Genomic DNA, 8,186 nt, shown 5'->3' with positions numbered 1-8,186 from the left:
GTTAATGATTAGTATAACAATTAATCATAATATCACTATTAATAATAAAATGATATCAGCAATTAATGTTACTTAAATCAATAATAAGTGATGTTGGTAATAAAATAATAATATTAAGAACTAATAATATTGTTAAATGACATGAATATTACTAATTATTTTCAAGAGTGCATAATCATATATTTAAAATAATTATCCATAATTAATAATGGTATCCTATTAATTGTGTCATTGATAATCATTAAAATCGACCATAGATGTTTAATAATTAATCATATTATTACTCCTAATACCGCAGTGGGTGTACACCTACCTGTGATGCTGTTCCTAATATCCAGGGACGGAGAGCATGATTTTAGTTTTAATATCGCAGTAGGTGTGCACTCACCCTGTGCCAGTGATGCTAATATCTAGGGGGTAGAGGATGACATGACTCCCAACATAGCAATGAATGGAAAGCCACCCAGTGATATTGCTCCTAATATTCACGGAAGAAGCGTATGATATTACTCCCAATATCGCAGGGAGGGTACAGCTCTTCTGTGATATGGTTCCTTTTATCCAGAGGGGGAGAGGATGGTAATAATTCCCGTATCGCAGGCTGTGTTCACCTGCCCTGTGATATTGTTATTTATATCCTGGAAGGGAGAGGATATAAGAGCACCGGGCCTTTCCGTGCTTCTCCCCCTGATCCTAAGGGTAGCTGAGGTCAAGACTCACTGAAAGCTCTAGGTAAAGATATCCCATCATGCACAGGCTATCTCCGTTCTCTGACCTGGGAACGACTCTGACCAGGATTCCACATCTAGGAGGCCTCGGAACTGAGTGGGATTTTCTGAGCAACGCCAAATGGCTGCTCCCTTTTCACCGCCATTGAGGGTCGTTACTTGGATTATCCAGATCACCTAGAAAGTATCAGTATCCAGAATCAACAAGATCAACTCTCTGCTCCTCTGACAGCAGAAGGAGCATGACCAAAATGAACCAAAGAAGCGTGGCAGGAAACCATGTGACCGGAAGCTCAGAGAACAGCCACAGGGGGATGTAAGCAGGCCTTCCCACCTGAATCAGGAATAATGAATGAAGCGCAAATCCAAGGGGAATCGAGTTTCAGCAGGTGCAACTCATCCAACGGGACCGCCGGAGGGCCAACAAGATCCAGCAACTGAGTCGGGTGTAGTGTCAAGTGGACGCGACTGGTTCCAAAGCTCAAGAAGACCATGGGTTACTTGGACCACGTGAGAAAATCACCCCAGTGTGATGGTTCAGCATTCCGACTCCTGCCTGTCTCTCCCGTCCAAGGAACATGGATCCTAACTTGTGCAGGTGCAGATGATGAAGGGCAGAATGAGGGGACGTGGCACCCAAGTTCCCCGACAAGAGAGTTCCACAGAAAGTCCGCTGGATCTTCGCAAATCCAGAGAAATGGCAACGGGACCCAAGGAAATAGAGCCCCACCGGTGTCCTGGAGACTCTTCAGGCATAACGCCTGGAGCCGCAGGACGAGCTGAAAAAGGAGCCAGGCACCGAAGGACAAAGCGGTGTTGACTTGCTTCTCTGGGTTTTCCAGTGCAGTCCAATTCACGGTGGTTTCCAAAGGCCTCCTGGAGGAGAAAACACGTGAGGGTGCGGTCAGGTTTTCTGCGGACACACTTACCGTGGGGAAGAAGGAGAAGCTCGAAGATGGATAACGGCCGAGATTGCATGTCAAGGTGCACCTCCTTGATGACACTGAGGCCTACGTTGAAACAGAGTAAATATGGTCCAATTACATTGGGTCTATTTTAGCACCTTATTTAAAAAAAAAAAAAAAAGATGTAAAACAAGACAGGGGTACATGCACCAGTGCTACATACCTGATGGGAAACATCTATTCTTCAAAGCTTGCAGCTATACAGGTAGGTTCTAGAATGTCTGTCCATAGTGAACATCGTCTCAGAGTGCGCTGGGTTAATAGACCTTTCCAGGTCAGGTAATTGGATTAAGTTGATTAGGTTAGGGTCCGTTTCACGTCAGGGGTCCAGAGGCAGTATAAAAGGCAGCCTGGAAAGCAAAGGTCCCTCTCTGCCCCTTCCTCTGGCTTCCTGAAGGCTGCACCGCTTCCAGCAGGCTGCTCCAGCACCTGCCCATCTGAGCGCCAGCGAGGAGGAAAGAAAGTAGACCTGTAATTTCAGGTTAGTTTCCCTGAACCACTGTTTGTTTCACGTAATCCCTGAGGGGTGGGGGAAAAGAGACAAAGGAGAGTGAAAGAAACAGATCGCACTGGGGCTCGCTGATGGAGTGGGATGTGTTCTCCTTACGGTAATTCTTGGAACAGAAAGCGAGAAAACATTTCCATCTCCGTGCCTGGGATAAGAGCCAGATGGAAATGCAAAAAGTAATTTACTCCAGCATGCTGAATTGGTGGGTAAATGGAAAAAGAACTCTGGAAAAGGGGTGGTTTGCCTTTAGCCATGTAAGAAATTCATATGCCACTTGTTCAGCGTTGTTTAGATGAATTCGTATGGCATGTGTAGAATACCAGAAAAATAATTAAGGAGGGGCTGGAGCTAAAGCCAAAAGACAGAGCAGAAAGACCATCACCTGCTAGTGTGATAGAGAGGGAGATAACTTCTCTCGATGAATTTGTGTTTGGAAGTTGCCTAATGAAACGGCAAGAGTAGCGATTCAAGTTGTGATAGGAAGCATCCCTTATCCCTGACTTCAAGCAGACCTGCCAAGGGGTGACATCGGCCATGCCCTGTAGCTTCGATTCTTTTGTCCCTCAGGGGAGAGAGAATCATTGTGTCTTCTACTGGAGTGAATGGTGATAGACCTAAGTCCAGTCTCCAGAATCAGTGTTTGGTTGGGGTTGAAATCTCAACTCTAACTTCACATACCTAGGCCGTGGGCATGCGGCAGGCTAGGTTTACTCTTGGACCAGGTAGTCACGGCAGAGGAACATACAATATCTGAGGATGCACACACCACATTGTGATCCACAGATTTGACCGATGGTGGTGAGGTCTCCTCATGACCACACCATCAAGGAGTTAGCTGAGGGTTTCTTGTGGGTGTGTGAATATCCAATGTGCCTAACCATCGCTTTGTGTGTGTGTGTGATTCAGGTGACCCAACCATCAACCCCTGAAAAAGGCGGCCATAAAACGCCCAGGAGACGAAGATGATGGCACGTCGTGACCCCAAAAGTGGGGCAAACAGACTCGTGAGAGCCCACACCTTCCAGAAGCAGCAGAGGGCCCCAGTTGGGCCAAGGGCTCCCCCACCCGATGAAGAAGATCCCAGGGTACGTCTAGCCCTGGAATCTTTTGGGTATCGAGCGGGGAAGAGGGGGCGGGTGTCACACTGTCCTCAGAGACTGGGTTGGATTTCAAAGAGTTCTACCAGCAGCACCCGGGTTGCTTTTCCCATCAAAGTGGCCTGGCTTGGGACCTCCTCCCCGGCCTGATAGGTCCCTTGAGAGACTCTTGGAGCAACCTTCCTTTCCACTCAGAATCCTGTGTAGCCAGGTTGGGCTGTGTTGTGGACATCGGGTTCACGATCGTCCCCGCTAGAACCCTGAGTCCTTCCTTTGAGAGTTCTTCCGTCACATGGGCTTTGGGAGGGAACATCGTAACCGAACCCTCCCGCCGCTTAAGGGTCCCCATGCCGGTGTCCTCTCTTTGGAATCCTCATTCCGTTCTGAATTCACAATCCGTCTCAATGATGACATTGGATCGCTGCCTGAGGCTTCAGCTCATTCACTGACATCACTTCCTTTCCACCCACAGGTCAAGTGCAAAAACTGCGGGGCCTTTGGCCACACGGCCAGAAGTACCAGGTGCCCCATGAAGTGCTGGAACGGAGCCCTGGTTCCCCAGACCTTTGGGAGAAAGGAAGGGAAGGAAAACCTGAAACCATGGAAGCCCCAGGTTCGAGGGAACCCGGGGCCCTTGAACAAGGAAAAGGGAGAGAAGGAAGAGAGACCAAGGTGAGCAGTGGGAGGGGTTTTCACCACCCTTAGGGTACTGCCACCTAAGGACATGGTGTCTCTGCACCCGCACACCGTGTGCCTTTCCGTCTCCGGGACAGGGAAGGAACGCTGCAGAGAAAGAGACCAGCGCTCCGTGTCCTCCCGGGTTCCCCACCCAGGAGCTCCTTTGGCTCTGGGAGATTCAGGGACTGGGGAGAGGCGGGGGCCCTTCGTGCAGGTTCCCCATGACAGGGGGAAAAGCAACGGAATCCAAATGACAGTCCTTACCTGGGAAGCCTAGAAGGCCACCGGCAGGATGGGAAGGTTGGCACATGAGGGAAGGTGCAGAGGCGGAAAGGGCACAAAACTTCCATTTATGTATCACAAAACACAGAACGGGACTGGGCCCCACACAGGGTTCTCCCTGTCTCCTGGGGAGAACTGAGGGGCAGGGCCTGAACTTTTTCTCCTCTGCAGGCAACAAGACCCGCAGAGGAAGGCTCTCCTCCGGGAAACCTCCGGAGAAGCCGCTGCCAAATCGAAAAGAATCCATGGAATCTTGTGATTGTCTGAGGGTGAGTGTCACCCTGCGCCCCTGGTCTTTTTCTCCTCTAGGTCACCCTGGTTGGTTTCCTTTCAGGTTCCCGTGTGTGTGAGGGGATCGGGGAACCCCTCTTCCCTGCCTTCTTGGGGTCAGGGACTCCACGATCCTTCCAGGTCCATTTGATTCCAGGTGAAGGCATCTGAAGATGCCGTATTTCCTGTTGCTTTCTTTCCGTGCAATGATGGCAAGCCTGCCAACAACGTCTTCCTAGCGGCCTGAGGAAATTAGTCCCTCAGGGGCCCCAAACATGGAGAAGGCTAACCCCAGGAACATGCATGTTTTCAGAAAAGACGTCCTGGGAACCCTTGAGCCACCAACCTGCCTTCAGAAGGGCATTAGTCCGTCCCACTTCATGGAAGGCTGAGTGGAGGCGCTTTGATCCAGTTATTGCCCAAGACACAGTCCTTAGAAAAGTGGTATTCTTAGATCAGAGCTCGAGAGTGCATTTTTCATGGGTCTTGTCCCGATCAGCACTCACGTTGAGGATCTGTCCCTACTTCCAAGGACCGCCTGTCAATACCGTATTAAGAATTTCCTGCTGTGTTCACCTTGTCTTTGGATGTGGTTGATTTCCATGTTGGCTCCATGCTGGGGAACTTCTAACGTGTGTGGTCTCCTTTCTTTCAGGTTGCAAGCAGGCCAATGGCGGTCCACACAACCAATAAGAGGCCACGCTTGGACCCTGCCCTCACTGATGGCTCAGCTACCAAAATGTCTGACACGGTATCCGTCTTGGCTTCACTGTCTCCCCTGAGAAAAGCCAGGCTGAGCTCCTCGTCAAGTCTCCGACCAAAGGAACGACAGACGGGCCGTGGCCGACATCCCTCAGCCTGGAGTCAGGCGGCAGGGCCCGGAGCCTCTCGTCGTGGTGAAGCCGACACACAGCAGGCCTCAGGGTGGCTGTCGAGAAGTTCCCCAGGCTGCCTCCAAGCCCCACGGCCTGATCCAGGTCATCAGCCCCCAGGCACAAGACAAACGTCCTGCGGTGACCTCACAGCCCTGCCCACCAGCCGACACACACAGCTTGGGCCTCGGCTCCAATCTCAGTTTCAGGTCAGGAGCCAAGAGACCTGCCCAGGCTCCGACTCAGGCTTGCCTGAACTTCCCCAAGAAACCGAGAATGAGTCCCTTCCAGATGCCTGAAAATGCCATCCAGGGAGGTGAGCTGGGGGCCCCGGAGACTCTCCAACCTCCGCCAGCTGCAACCGAACTCAGACCACTCCGTCGCCCCAGATGAGCAGGGGGACACCGCCCAGGTGCCCAGCAGCGACCGGCAGCCTCCGCACAGCAGACCTTGCCTGCCTACTGTCCAGGCCTGCACCATGTCCCATCACCCAGCGGCCAGCCACGATGGGGCCCAGCCTCTCAGAATGCTCTTCCGGAGACTGGAAAACGGATGGTGGAGCTCCAGCCTCCTGACAGCTCCCTCGTTTCCCTCTCCTCAGAAGCCGGGAGCCCTCCTCCCTCACAGCCCTCATGTCTCAGAGAAGTCTGAGGCTCCCTGTGTTCCTGTTCCCCTGAGTGTCCTCTATGAGGACCTTCAGGTTTCCTCCTCCTCAGAGGACAGCGATTCTGACCTGGAGTGAGACTGCAGGTGGTCGGGGCTCCATTGCATCCAGCTCCCATGACTTGGAGGGGTCTGTGGGACTGAGGAGCACAGAGCAGAGAGGAGACTGTGTGTGGTGACTCCCAAGCTCCCCAGCTGTGGTGCTTCTGTGGATGTTGGAGCCCAGGCCAGGCAGGGACCAGATGCAGAGACTCTGCCTCATCGAATTCTGGTGGGGGACATTGTAGTTCGCAGGGCTCTCCAGAAACCCGCCATCAGAAGCTTCTGTGCCAGTGATTCGTTGCCTCAGAAACTGGGTGACGGTGACGCGGGGGAGTCAGACTTCCGCTGTGATGTCAGTAGGAAACTGGGGAATGACTGTGTGTTTGCTCTCTAGATGACTGAATCAGGGAACAGTTAGGGAACCCTGAGAGATGCAGGCCTTCAGCTGTGCCCCGCCCTGACAGCAGTGTTTTGGACGCTGTGAAGCGTTCTGCGCAAAGCCTTCTTGGGGTGTTTCCTCAGACTCGAAAATTAGGCTCTGGAATGCCATTGGAAATAGGTGTGTTTAATTTGTTTTGAAGTGAATAAAATTCTCAAAAAGATGACGTACTCTCTTTTGACTTTCATTCCGTGTTTGTGTGTAACTGATTTTCCAGGGGCTTGAAAATTGCTTGACTTGTTAGCAATCCAAGTCATTATGTCTCCGAAACAGAGTTGATTGAGGGGACCGCAGGTCTTCGCAGGACCTGTGACTTCTTAAACATCCACAGGGGCAAGAGAACCTCAGCCCCACTCTACCAACACGCACCTAGTCAAATTCCGCCAAGTGAATCTCACGCACGCTAACACGTGGGGAGCGTTGCTTACACCACAAGTCCCCATTTGGCTCACCGCGATGCCACATGTGGGATTTCACACGTCTGTGCTGCACCGCAGTCCATTTCAAAATAGTAAAATAAATATCTTGGGTTTCTGTCGGTTTGCTGGAGGCAAAAACCTGTGATGTTGTTGGTTTTTGGTGGGAGAGTTTCACTCTGGAAAAAAAAATATTCTGAAGATGGAGGTCGTCCTAGATTGTATTTCAAGGTGAGTCTACTTGATGCCAGTGAAGCATATTTTGACATATAATACATGTGGTTATATTATATTTTGTCTCTATTACCTCATTTTAAAAAACCATTTTGTGAAAAATGTCAGAGTTAGATATACCAATGTTAAATTTCTGATCACGTGTCCAGAAGCACTGTAAAATGCAGCCTAGAATGCAAAATTCCCAGCCACTTCTCTGTTGAACTCTCTGCAGAGCGGCATTGCATCCAGTGGTTTTCAAGGTGCACTCGTGTGGCATGAGCTAGTCCTTGGCTTCCTGCTGAAGTTGGAATCCTGCAGATTGTTTAGGGGTGGTGTCAGCTTGTCCCATCTTTCCAGGTCATCATTAACCTTTCCTCGGCACCCACGTGGACTCAGAACTTACCTAGAGTCACAGGCAGGTCTGGGAAGCTGCCCTTGAGCCTTTGTGCAGTCCATGATGGTTCCATGCCTCTGATCTGCTGGGCACATTCTACAGAGGGATGGGCTGGCATAAGCTGTCCCTGCCGTTCTGAAAATCACGGAGATTCCTGGTACCTGAAGCCACATAGAAATAAATATCTGTGGAGTCTCAGGCAGGACAGGGATGCCATTCACAGGCTCCTGTTCTTCCACTTAATGGCAGCAAGAGTGATTCCTGGGTTTCCTAATTGACTTCATCACAATTTTGGTGACTTTGTTGTGGCAATGACCACTCCTGTTTCTGTGGCATCCAGTTCACCTGTAAGGTTTTTGGGGATCATGTGGAAACTCATGCATTTTTCCAGAGACTCGCTTCATCCTGAATGCTCTCAGGCATCCACAAGCAGATCCCTGCCTTGGTGGCATCTTGGAGCATTGCAGGAGACCCCTTCGGTCTAGGAGGCACTAGGAGGTCCATCAGGAATTGGGAGGGCATGTGTCTGCCCATCTCTAGTGTGAACTTCTATTCACCTTCAGAATGTAGATTCTTCCTGAGCTAATAAATTACCTTCATCTTAGTGTAAGTAGCC

General features: G+C 50.7%; 1 pseudogene; it reads left to right on the top strand.

Moving 5' to 3' along the window:
* Nucleotides 1-3,024: 3,024 nt before the first annotated feature.
* Nucleotides 3,025-6,610, top strand: LOC117082561 (annotated as a pseudogene).
* The last annotated feature ends 1,576 nt before the right edge of the window (nucleotides 6,611-8,186 follow it).

The sequence above is a fragment of the Trachypithecus francoisi genome, unplaced genomic scaffold, assembly GCF_009764315.1.
Source record: "Trachypithecus francoisi isolate TF-2019V2 unplaced genomic scaffold, Tfra_2.0 Lachesis_group9, whole genome shotgun sequence".
In the NCBI taxonomy this organism is placed as follows: Eukaryota; Metazoa; Chordata; class Mammalia; order Primates; family Cercopithecidae; genus Trachypithecus; species Trachypithecus francoisi.
Note: the sequence above shows the minus strand (reverse complement) of the source record. Positions and strands in the feature narration are given on the sequence as shown.